This window comes from Nothobranchius furzeri, unplaced genomic scaffold (genome assembly GCF_043380555.1).
Source record: "Nothobranchius furzeri strain GRZ-AD unplaced genomic scaffold, NfurGRZ-RIMD1 Scf054, whole genome shotgun sequence".
Classification (NCBI taxonomy): Eukaryota; Metazoa; Chordata; class Actinopteri; order Cyprinodontiformes; family Nothobranchiidae; genus Nothobranchius; species Nothobranchius furzeri.
In genome coordinates, this window is record NW_027223071.1 from 261,314 (window position 1) to 273,606 (window position 12,293).

Here is a 12,293-nt window from a genome sequence, read left to right on the forward strand (position 1 = left end):
CGGGTCCGGGTCGCGGGGGCAGCATCCCAACTAGGGAGCTCCAGACCGTCCTCTCCCCGGCCTTCTCCACCAGCTCCTCCGGCAGGACCCCAAGGCGTTCCCGGACCAGATTGGAGATGTAACCTCTCCAACGTGTCCTGGGTCGACCCAGGGGCCTCCTGCCGGCAGGACATGCCCGAAAAACTTCCCCAGGGAGGCATCCAGAAGGCATCCTGACCAGATACCCAAACCACCTCAACTGACTCCTTTCGATCCGGAGGAGCAGCGGTTCTACTCCGAGTCCCTCCCGAATGTCCAAGCTCCTCACCCTATCTCTAAGGCTGAGCCCGGCCACCCTACGGAGGAAACTCATTTTGGCCGCTTGTATTCGCGATCTCGTTCTTTCGGTCATTACCCAAAGCTCATGACCATAGGTGAGGATTGGGACGTAGATCGACCGGTAAATCGAGAGCCTGGCTTTCTGGCTCAGCTCCCTCTTCACCACGACAGATCGGCTCAGCGTCCGCATCACTGCAGACGCCGAACCAATCCGCCTGTCGATCTCCTGATCCCTCCTACCCTCACTCGTGAACAAGACCCCGAGATACTTAAACTCCTCCACTTGAGGTAGGACCTCTCCCCCGACCCGGAGGTGGCAAGCCACCCTTTTCCGGTCGAGAACCATGGTCTCAGATTTGGAGGTGCTGATCCTCATCCCAGCCGCTTCACATTCGGCCGCAAACCTACCCAGCAAGAGCTGAAGGTCAGAGCTGGATGAAGCTAGGAGGACCACATCATCCGCAAAAAGCAGAGACGAGATTCTCCTGCCACCAAACTCGACACACTCCACACCACGGCTGCGCCTAGAAATTCTGTCCATAAAGGTAATGAACAGAACCGGTGAAAAAGGGCAGCCCTGGCGGAGTCCAACCCTCACCGGGAACAGGTCCGACTTACTACCGGCTATGCGGACCAAACTCACGCTCCTCTGGTAAAGGGACTGAATGGCCCTTAACAGAAAGCCACCCACCCCATACTCCTGGAGCGTCCCCCACAGGGTGCCCCTGGGGACACGGTCATAAGCCTTCTCCAAATCCACAAAGCACATGTGGATTGGTTGGGCAAACTCCCATGCCCCCTCCATCACCCTTGCAAGGGTGTAGAGCTGGTCCACAGTTCCACGGCCAGGACGAAAACCACATTGCTCCTCCTCAATCTGAAATTCAACTATCGATCGGACCCTCCTCTCCAGTACCTTGGAGTAGACCTTTCCAGGGAGGCTGAGGAGTGCGATCCCCCTATAGTTGGAACACACCCTCAGGTCACCCGTCTTAAAGATGGGGACCACCACCCCGGTCTGCCACTCCACAGGAACTGCTCCCGATGACCACGCAATGTTGTAGAGACGTGTCAACCATGACAGCCCTACAACATCCATAGCCTTGAGATACCCAGGACAAACCTCATCTGCCCCCGGGGCTCCGCCGCTGTGTAATTGTTTGACTACCTCAGCAACTTCTGCCCCCGAGAATGGACAGTCCATCCCCAGGTCTCCCGGCTCTGGTTCCTCCTCGGAATGCGCGTAGGTGGGATTGAGGAGCTCCTCAAAGTATTCCTTCTATCGTCCGACCATAGCCCCAGTTGACGTCAGCAGCTCCCCATCCCCACTGTAAACAGTGTGAGCGAGTTGCTGCCTTCCTCTCCTGACAGTTTGCCAGAACCTCTTTGGAGCCGATCGATAGACTTTCTCCATGGCCTCACCAAACTCCTCCCACGCCCGAGATTTTTCCTCGGCAACTGCCACTACTGCACCCCGCTTGGCTATCCGGTACCTGTCTGCTGCCTCAGGAGATCCACAGACCAGCCACGCCCTGTAGGCCTCCTTCTTCAGCCTGACGGCTCCCCGAACCTCTGGTGTCCACCAGCGAGCACGGGGGTTGCCACCACGACTGACACCGGCCACCTTGCAACCACAGCTAGCAACAGCCGCCTCAACAATCGCAGAGTGGAACAAGGCCCACTCGGATTCGATGACCCCCACTGCTCTTGGGACGCGGTCAACGCTCTGCCGGAGGTGGGAGTTGAAGACCGTCTTAACAGGTTCTTCTGCCAGGCGTTCCCAGCAGACCCTCACTATGCGTTTGGGTCTGCCAGGTCTACGCAGCATCTTCCCCTGCCATCTGATCCAACTCACCACCAGGTGGTCAGTTGACAGCTCCTCTCTTCACTTGAGTGTCCAAAACATACGGCCACAGGTCAGATGATACGACTACAAAGTCTATCATCAACCTGCGACCTAGGCTGCCCTGGTACCAAGTGTACCGATGGGCATCCTTATGTTCGAACATGGTGTTCGTTATGGGAAAACTGCAGCTTGCACAGAAATCCAATAATGAAACACCACTTGAGTTCAGATCAGGCGGGCTGTTCCTCCCAATCACACCCCTCCAGGTCATGCTGTCATTGCCCACGTGAGCATTGAAGTCCCCCAGCAGCTCTAACCACTGTGCCACTGCGCAGCCACTAAATCTAATTATCCCAGTTAAACCAGTTACGGACAGGTTTAAAGTGAGGCAGCCATAGAACTAAAACAGGAACCTGTATTCACATTTTCCCAGTTTTCCTCCCTCGGTCTGTGTTCGAGCTGCAGCAGAGAGCCAGTTTAGTTTTTAACAGTCAATTAAATCCATTTGCAGCCAGCCCTGCTGCGGCACTCCCCATAATAAACTTACAGGGTCACTGATGCTTTTCTCTGGTTAAATCAATGCAAGATCTAAAGCCACAATAATAAACTCTAGTGCCCCAAAAAGCTAAATATTTATATAGAAATGAAGTAATTTGACCTTGAGATGTGTAAAATCACAGCTAGCACAGCTGTTAGGGACCCCCTTTACCACCGAGGACACCGCTGGGTTAAGTATAACAAACTCTTGTAGAAAGTCAGAAAGTTAAAAGTGAAAATCCACCAAACTTATTTTAGCTACAAAACTTAACTCAGGATTTCTTCAAAGCAGATTCTGAAAAAAAGAGTTGAATCCACCTGCAACCCTGACAATAAAAGATGGATGAACGTAGTAATGCTATAACATCGGATGGAGTGAACATTTTACAGGAAAATAGGATAAAATTTGATGCGATGTTTCCTTGTTTTTGTTCTCATTTCCTGCAAATCCCTTCAGAGGTGCTTATGTTTGGGTAACCCCCAGTGTTTCAGAGCTAACAGTTATTCAGATGGGTCTGCAGATGATAATATTTACCCAGAGAGGCCAAATGGTGCATTCATATGGGTGCCTAGACCTCCGCCAAATGTAACTCTACACCAGAGAGAAAAGGGGAGAGAAGCATCAGCGAGGGGAAGCAGGTAGGGGGAAAGGGGAGGGTGCAAGATGAAGAAATTAAAATTATGCAGGTAAAATGGGTAATGTGAGTTTAAATGAACAAGCTCACGCAGAAATGTGAGAAAAGGTTATCTGAATGGGTTTTTTAACAGAAGACTTGGTAGAGAGTGTGGAGTTATGATCAATGGAGATTTTATGTCGATTTAAGATCTGTTTTGAAACAGAATTTTTAAGAATTTTGCAGATTTAGAAGAGAACATTATGTCTGAAGCATGGAAGGAAGTGTGTGTGCGTGCGTGTGTGTGTGTGTGCTTGCGTGCGCGCGTGCGTGTGTGTGTGCTGGGGTGGGAAGGTTTGTGGAAGGTTTCAGAAATATCTGAATAAAGCCATTAAATAAATGAAATGTGCTCACATTTAATTTAAACAGATTCTAACATTTCATTTGTTCATTAAGGTTTATTCTCATTCAGCTGAGCTATTAATAAAAATAGCTTTAAAAGGTAAAGCTAAATTATGATGTGTTGGTGAATAATAGAACACTAAACTATGGGATTAGCTTAATGAACTGACCTGTACCGGAATGTTTGCAGTGTGAAGTGCCTTGAGACGACTCTTGTCGTGATTTGGCGCAATAGAAATAAACTTGGATTGAATTGGGGTCAGTGAGACTTTAAACAATGTTTTAATGACTGAAGTTATCTCAGAGCTGTTCTCCAGACAACACCAGCCACATAACAACATTTACACATGGAGGCAGGTTCCTTATAAAAGGAGAAACTACTAAAGTTTGATGTTTATTTAACTGAAATTCGTCAAAATGACCGCTATATGGCAGTAAAACTGATTTAATTAACCCTTGTTGCATGGAAGGTTGCAGCCACACACACACACACACACACACACACACACACACACACACACGATGCTTCCGGTTAAATGACAAAAGTGTAAATTTAATAGCAAGAACATGTCAATAATTGAGATTAGCGCTCCATCTAGAGAAAGGTTTGATCGATTATGTAAAAATGATCAGAGATCATCAATTAAAACAGAAAATAGTCATACCACTTTATTTGTCGAGCACATTTCAGTACAACATGAGAGACAACCAAAGCTCCTTACGTACAGAAGTACTAAAACATGGATCATATCAAAAACAGAGCAAAGGATAAAACAAGTAAAACTGCCAGAATGGCCATTCTAAAAAATGAGTTAAACCTAATAAAAATATGAATGAAAACAACTAAAAGTAATACTTTAACAAGGAACAAGTCAAGATGTAAATAAAAGTGGGTTTTTAGTCATGACTTTAAGGCTTCAATAGAAGCTGACTGGCGGATCGTAAGGTAAGGCGTTCTAAAGAACAGGCGCCGCATGTAGAAACAAAAGGGGATGTGGCTATCCATCAGCTAACATCTCAACATTCCTAAAATTATGAATAGAAGAATGTAAAGAGGCTAATTTCATTGTTCAAATTATAATAATGATAATGTCAATCTGCAAATCTTAATATCTTAGAGAACTTTTTCCGGCTCTTGGAGAGCACATATGCTTTTTTCCTCCTCTCCTCCCTATCTTATCTTACAAGGCTCTTTGTCTGTCTTTGGGTGGACGGCGCTTCTGCATTCTTTCTGGAAACTGGAAATTATTAAAAATGGATCTGGTCAGTTGGTCTCTCAACGCGAATGACAAGATTTTTTCAACGATGAGAACGGGAGAAGGGGCTCCCAGATGCCCCTCTGGGACAGAGCCAGCTGGGCATATCATGGACTCCTGGAAACAGTGGAACCTGATCTGCCTTTCTCAACTGTCTGTAGAGGATTCTGAAGACGTCTGGATATTCGTGGTGTTGGCCTCAGGTTTCCTGCTTTTTGGCCTGAGTGGTTACCTGGCTTACCGGAAAATTAACGAGCTGTTGAGAATTGGCTCAATCCTGGAGCTCAGGGATGGATTGCACCGCGCTGTGAATGCACAAACTCATATAATTGTCAAGATGAGTCGTAAGCTTGGAACTTTGGCTGAGATTCAGGCTCTGGCACAGAAGGTGAATTCGATCAAGGAGAAAGTGGATGGATCAACACGGATTGGGATAGATTAATTACGCCCTTATTGGATTTAGAGGGGTTGAGGACCAACGGAACTTTAAGACAGAGAGGAAATTATGTCTGGCCCCAAAACAATTTCTATCTGAATCTGGTGTCCTTGAGCCTGCGAAGCTGAAGTGATTACTCCCCCTCAGAAGAAATGTGGAATGCTGCCGTCGCCATGGCAACTCTGTCTCCCTATCCCAGCCTGGGCGGGACTGCGACCGGTGAAGGCCGTTGAATCGTTCCAGGAGTCACTGTGCTCTCTAAACCTAACGACCTCCCTCCCCTGTCCAAACGGAGGTGACGAGCGCTGCTCACCGCGGCTGCATGCACTGATGTGTGGAGAGTCCACAACCCTACCTCCCCACCTAGTGGACACTTATTTTGTGTGATGTCTGAAGTCTGTTGCATTTCTGTCTGAGGTGTTTTTTTCATAGCAAAGCTGCCCTCCCTGTGGAGGGTAACTCTGAAGTGCCTTTTTTTCCTCCACCTGACCCAATCCTCCTGTAAACCCCTCTGATCTCTATTAAGGTAGTGCGACTCGGGTTGCGAATGACCACAGTCACCAATTCTTGTCATGTGTCTTTGCCTATGTATGTATGTCTGATCTCAGACTTGTGTGTACTGAAACTCTAATTTCCCTCTGGGATTAATAAAGCATCTTTGAATTGAATTGAACAACTGGCCTGATGTCAAAAAGACAAACAAAAAACAAACCTGGCAAATTCATGAATAAATATTCTTGTTCATGACTTCAATAATTAGAGTTTAGTTTAAAAATTTCTTTAAAAATGTTTTATGCTTTCCAGTTTTAACATTAAACTGAGGTGTGTGTGTGTGTGTGTGTGTGTGTGTGTGTGTAGCGTTGTTGTAAATATAACACGTTCTTCCTGCTCTGTGTGAATAACAATATGGTTGTTGTGTAAAGGTGAGAGGTGACGAGGTCAACGTGTCAGCTGGAGTGTGTGTCTGGTATTTGGCAAAGTTCTGCCAAGAAAAGACGTGTGAGTACACACAAGCACACACACACACAAACACACACACAAGCACACACACACAAGCATACATACACAAGCGCACACACACACATGCACACACACATTCAAGCACCCACACACAAACACACACACAAGCACACACACATGCACAAGCACACATGCACATGCACACACACACGCACACACACTCGTACATTTGCAGGTGCACAACGACCTCCCTAAGCTGTAGCACGGAGCATCTCAGGCCCATCAGAGAATGCAGAGTTTTTTCTAAGTGAACTTTGATCTCAGCTCTGCCTTCATCCTCCCAGCCGACCACAGCGGTAAAAGTATGAGCAGCTCTCAAACTGCAGGTTATAATTTTCTAAACGGATTCTATAGTTATGACTTATTTATAAAGCCTCATACACACAGACAGCAAAGCTATTATGAGTGTCCACGCTGGACAGAAGGAGTTATTAAAACTTACACGACTTAAACCAGGGTTTGGTTTGTCGTTGTGGCTTTAATTATCATGCAGACGTTCCACCATGTGACAAAAGCTTCAGATTTAAGCAGGAGTTTGTCAGAAAGCCTCTGTTGTTTCATCTGTATATAAATAAAGGTTGATCTGACTAATTTACATATTATTGCTTTTCATCAGTTACATTAATGTTTAAAGAAAATACATTTGTAATTTTTTTTATCTAAAAAAACGTATTTAGTTACTAACTGTGTTTGCGGAATTATTTGTCACTTATCTTCCTCGGGGTTTTTTTTTTTGCACAAAATATAATGTACAACAATTATAACAATCTCTACAAAGAATCAGTTTTACCAACATGAGATAGTACCAGAACAGGCTGAATTCCAACATATAGAAGAAGGATAATGAACAGGAAGTACTAACAACAACATATAAATAAACAAAATAAAAACAAACCCCAAACAGAACAAATAAGCAAACAAATGAACAAAAAGACTGATAATTAATTAAATCTTCCTCGGGTTTCATCGTGTCAAGTTAAATGTGTTACTTCCTGCCAGTAGTTTCAAAATAAAACTGGCAGACCGGGCCGGTGGTCGCCTTGGGCGCCCTCTGCTGGAGGGAAGCTGTCAGTCATCCTTCGTGACGTTGCTCTCTTCCTTCAGGTTAAATAAATAATATAAATGACAGCTGAGACACGTGAGATTTAAAATATGTATTTTTAAATTATTGATTTTCTAAAAGGATATTAAATAGAAATGAATGGTGAAACTGATTTATTATTACCCTCTGGCGGGCCGAATTAAAAGCTAACGTTTATGTTTTATTAGCTAAATAAAACAGGTGAAATGTTTTACAAAAATCCGTGTTTGTTCAGCCAAAATGTATTTGTTTAACTAAAACAAATATAATTTTATTTATCAGTCTGCTTTTCCCGGTTGAGCCTCAAATTACCAAAACGTATTAAAATTACTTTACCAATAATTGAAAAACCTTTAGGATGGGAGTGTTTAAAGATGAAACCATTTCCATCTAGTTTGCGCTGCCCACATTAACGACACAGGACTCCGAATATGAACATTCGTGTGGGGATCAGGGGTTTTCTGCCCTCTTGTGGCGAGAAAGGAGAACTGCAGCATTGATGTCAAGTTGGCCAAGACATGTAGAAGGTTCGCTTCCTGTTGGTGCCTTCCAAATAAAACAGATTTGACGCGAGAGTTGAGACATTTTGTTGACTTTAACGTTGTTTATTTCACTTAGTAAGCGGTAAAATATGCACACATTAAATAAATTACGATGACTAGCCTTCACCAACCTAGAAAACCGTCGTACCAGACTCATAGGAAGGTTGACAAGGATTACACAGGTTAGTTTGTAATGTTTAATAATTTTATAAATGCTTGTTGCCTGGTTTTATATCCACTCAGACCACAGTAAAAATACCAGAGAAACTACCGGCATGGTCCATCAAACTTGCAGAAAAAAATCTTTTCTTGTTTCCAAAAAGCCTTCAGTATTTTATAAAACTGAAATTAAAAGTTTATAAAAGTGTCAAATGTTTGTACTTATTAGATCTACAGAAAGTTGAGTTAACACGATTTCTTTTTCTCCACAGCTGAAGGACGAAGAGGAGTACTACCAAAAAACGTCCGCTAGATGGCGCCAATCCGCTGGATATTAAAGGTGAGCAGTAACGATTTCGTACATTTTTACATAAACATGAGTGACTAATTTATTTACTTTCCTTCTGACATAAAACGTTGTTTCTCTGACTGAAGTAAAGAATCTTTTATTGTCATTTTTACAGCTGGGTTAACTTTAGTTGTGGGTTTGTTTAGCTCTACCTGTGTAAATGGTACAGTCTAAGGGAGCCCACCTGGGTCATTAGGATAATTACTTGAACCTGTGCAGGAAGGAGGAAAAGCAGGTTGGTGTAGCTTTGTGCTTTTCATATTCGTATTTGTTATTTTAACTTTATTTGTGTCGAATGAACATTTAAATTAGGATCTTTCTCATTTTTGAACATAGTTTGTTGGTTTAGTTGTAAAACTGAACACTTGATTCACTCCTGCTAATTCTCCACCACTTAAGTCGAGTTGCTACCCTCCATGATCACAGTTAGACCAAAAACAGGAAAAATAAATGATTTGAAGTTACACTAGATATACAGAACAGCAAACATGTCTATTCCTAACATCTGTGAGTTGATTTGAGCAATGATGATAAAATATAGATAGATAGATAGATAGATAGATAGATAGATAGATAGATAGATCATCTTTATTGACAGACTCTTAGGTCCAGATAAAATGTATATAAAACAACAGATCAATGAAACAAAATAGATAAAATAGAAATAAAAAGATAACAGCATAAAACTGAATAAAAATCTAAATGTAATTTAAAAACTTTACTATAAACTGTTCCACACAAGGTTAACCACACAAACACTTCAACCAGTATTTCCTTATACTGGACAAATAGAGACAACTGCTCACAGTAGGATCAGTGATTGCTAAAATTATACTGTTGGCAGAGCTATCCAGTCGGCCTGTAAAAGTGAATATGAGTTTTCTTAAAAGTGCTTTAAAAGTACAAACGCCTGCTGTTACAAACATCTGACTGGCACTGCCCCCTCTGGGTATTTTAAGTATGATTCTTAAGGCATCGTTGTGTGCAACTTGCAGCTTATTCATGCTGCTTTGATTGTAGGATGACCACAGTTGGGCTGTGTAGAGCGGAGTACAATATGCTTTAAATAAAGCCACCTTAACTGGAGGTGAACAAAAACTAAACTTACGTGCTATAGTGTTAGCTTGTGCATACAGCTTACAGCACTGTCTGTGGATGTCAGCATCATCACGCATTTGATCGGTTATAAAGTGGCCAAGGTATTTCACATTCTCACACACATTAATATCACTATTAGACAGTCTGAACACAGGAAAGTTTAACTTTTTATCTGCTTAGTTCTACATATCAAGATAGCACTTTTAACAGCATTATACTGAATATCGTACTGCACACCATATTCAGAGCAGATATTTAGGAGCTGCTGTAAACCAGTATATATATATACTGTATATATATAATAATAATAATGATAATGATAATATTGCACATATTCAGTAACTGAATGCAGAACATAAACAAACCCAGAGGAGTTCATGTTGTCTGCAGACCACAGAATAAAAGTAACCTGGTTAAACAGGAACTAGTTAGTTAAATGAGATTAAACTGGTGACTGTTCTCACCCACTTTATGACATGGTCTGACCCCCAGTCTGAAGTCTGAAACACATCACATGTTTAACAGGAAAAGTGGAAGTTTGGGGTTTACAATAAAATATGTGTTTAAATATATTCTGGATTATTCATTTCCAGTATGTAGATGTAAAAAAACTGTCTTGGGGCAGCAGCAGCTCAGCAGGTAGAGTGGATTGTTCAGTAATCGGAAGGTTGCAGGTTCGATCCTGACTCTGGACAGAGATTTCTGCTTTTGTGTCCTTGGGCAAGACACTTAACCCGCCTTACCTGCTGGTGGTGGTCTGAGGGACCGGTGGCGCCTCTGTCAATGCGCCCCAGGGCAGCCGCTCTACAACGTAGCTCATCACCACCGAGGTGTGAATGGATGAATGATACTCTGTGTAAAGCGCTTTGGTGTCCTCATTCTAGAGATTGTGTGTGTGTGTGTGTGTGTGTGTGTGTGTGTGTGTGTGTGTGTGTGTGTGTGTGTGTGTACACCAGATATCCCTCAGGATGACTTCCTGCTCAACACGACAAGGAGCAAAGGGTCAACCTGAAGATAGGAGAGCTTTGAGACGCTCCACTGAGTGTCTAAAAAAACAGACTCAGAATTCAGGATAAAAGAAATTTAACATCAAAACACAGATTTAGATTTAACATCAAATCTAAAAGTACAACCAGTGATTAGAAACAACACATTCATTTCCTCATCTTTCCTTTCAGGGTTCATTCTTGGTGGCTCCGGCTCTGGTGGCCCGTGGAGCTCCTAAAGCATCCATCATTACTTTGGGAAGCGTCGTTGCACAGGCGAGGAACCAGCAGGTGTGGCGAGTCTCGTGTCTTTACTCCACATTCAGTCATAATTAGATGTGTTTCTGGTTATGGTTCAGAGGAAAAACAAAACGAGTTCTGATCCGTAGTAGTGCTGGAGCTCAGTAGGGCAATAAAAATGTCATCATGAAGTTTATAATAAAAATTCAAATAAGTTATTTCTTTATTTGTCCAGATTTAGGATTTGTTCAAACTGAGCTGTGTGAAGTTTCAGCATGGTCCAACAGATGTAGAAAAATAACTGTTTATAATAATAATATTAATAAAAATAAAACAATACTATTATTATTATTGTTATTATTATTATTGAGTTATTTTTCTACATATGTTTGTTGGACCATGCTAACGACTTTACAATAATTGTATTTTTTTATTATTATTATTATTATTACTGATTAAAACTGTAAAATGGTTTAATCGGTTCACAGGACATTGTTTTGATAGATTTTTAATCAATCAAATCTAAAAATGTGGTACAAATATTGTACTTTAGGTCTGGTTTCACTAAACTTGTCATAAAACCAGACAAGAGGAGAAAGATCAGTTTAGCAAGCTTCGGTGCAAACAGAAAACAAGTGTTACTCTGCCTCCTTGTGGCCACGATGGAAATATCAAGTTACCAAGAAAGTAAAGGGCTCGTTTCCTGTTAGTAACTTAAGCATGTTTGGTTGGAGTTGAGACCTTTTGTTGATTTAAGACTTGTTTGGATCTCTTTATAACTAGCAAACTATAAACATATTAAAGTAAAAAATAAACAATAAAAAATGGTCGTAAAGGTAACAGACGCCCTCTAGCGGACAACTGAATATTACATAAACCACAAAAAACTGTCATGGCGGCTACCGCCAGGCTGACTGGTCGCCGGTTAGTTTAAATTTAACAGAGGTGCTTTTATCAGATCAAGAGCGAAATGGCTTGAGGAAGGTGAACGCAATACCGCATACTTTTGTGGACTTGAAAAAAGACGACAGGAGAGGAATTTAATTAATTCACTTATCATCAACAATGTAGAATGCACGGATACCAAAATTATTGCTGAAGAAGTTTATACATTTTATAAAGACCTCTATTCATCATCTAGTGGCAATGAATAAAACCTATTGGATAATATTACACATCTCATCCCAAAAATCAGTCAGGAATTTAAAATGATATGTGATGCAGAGATTGAGATTTTTGAAGTAGAGGCAGCAGTCAAACAACTTTCCGTTGGGAAATCCCCTGGTCAAGATGGTCTGACATCTGACTTTTATAAACATTTTTGGAATAATATTAAAGATCAAACAAGGACTCATCTCTTTGATTCTGAAGAATGGCAAAGATAAAAAAAATTCTAAGCAATCTAAGAC